This window comes from Corapipo altera, unplaced genomic scaffold (assembly GCF_003945725.1).
Source record: "Corapipo altera isolate COAL_440 unplaced genomic scaffold, ASM394572v1 206, whole genome shotgun sequence".
Taxonomy (NCBI): Eukaryota; Metazoa; Chordata; class Aves; order Passeriformes; family Pipridae; genus Corapipo; species Corapipo altera.
In genome coordinates this window covers 317428-318456 of record NW_020885032.1, presented here as the reverse complement: position 1 = coordinate 318456, position 1029 = coordinate 317428, and the positions used below count along the sequence as shown (strand labels likewise).

General features: G+C 48.9%; 1 protein-coding gene across 7 annotated transcripts in view; it reads right to left on the bottom strand.

The window, feature by feature from the left end:
• RHPN1 (rhophilin Rho GTPase binding protein 1) overlaps positions 1-1029 on the bottom strand; it is a 32142-nt gene that overhangs the window by 7444 nt on the left and 23669 nt on the right. The window lies entirely within an intron of this gene.

Sequence of the window (1029 nt, the reverse complement as noted above, 5' to 3'; positions counted from 1 at the left end):
TAAGGAATAGAAAAATATAAGGAATAGAAAAATATAAGGAATAGAAAAATATAAGGAATAGAGGTTGGCCTTGGAAGTTGTGCAAGCTTTTGGCCCCACTCTACTAAAGATGATGGAATATAATATGTCTGATAAAGCACAATCCTGTAAGATCAGGAAACAAGGGAAGACGGGAATAAATATCCTCCCAAGGAGATGATTTTAATGCCACCAGTTTAAAACCATAGAACAATTTGGGTTGGAAGGGACCTTCAAGATCATCTCATTCCAACCCCCTGCCAAGGGCAGGAACACCTTCCACAGACCAGGTTGCTCCAAGTCCCGTCCAACCCGGCCTTGGACACTTCCAGGGATGGGGAATTCACAACCTCTCTGGGTTTCTTCCCTTCCTTTTTAAACCCAAACCAAGCTGAGGTTGGTGCTGCACATCAATTTTCCCCCAGCTGACACTGAGCAGAGCTCATTCTCCACAGGAAAATCAGGAAGAGCTGGAATGTGGTACAAACGGGTGTTGGGGTGGTGTCACCACAACACTGACTTTGGGGTTCATTTTGGAGGTTCTCCACCTCCCATCCCCACTGAAACCCGGCTGAGGAGCCGAGAGGACTTTGCCCAACTCATTCCTGGTGGGAACTGTCTCCTTTCCCACGTGTTGCAAGGAGGAGGAAGAGCCCCAGGAGGTGACACCCCAAAATGAGGGTGCTGAGCTTGCTTGAGGAGCTGCAAAAACACGACTTCAGCTGAATAAGCAACATTCTGTTTTCCCCCCTGGAGCTGAAAATCCACATAGGAGGAGGTTCTTGTCTCCCAAGCTTTTTGCTGCAGCTAAAAATGCCACACGGATTTCTCCAGGAGGGTGATGTCACCTGGCTCAGAACACCCAGAGGTTTTACTGTCAAGCCAAGTCAAGCCAAGCCCAAGCCCAGGAGCTTCCAGGATCTCCAAGCCCAAGTCCAGGAGCTTCCAGGATCTCTGTGTCCCTATGGATTTCTCCAGGAGGGTGATGTCACCTGGCTCAGAACACCTGGA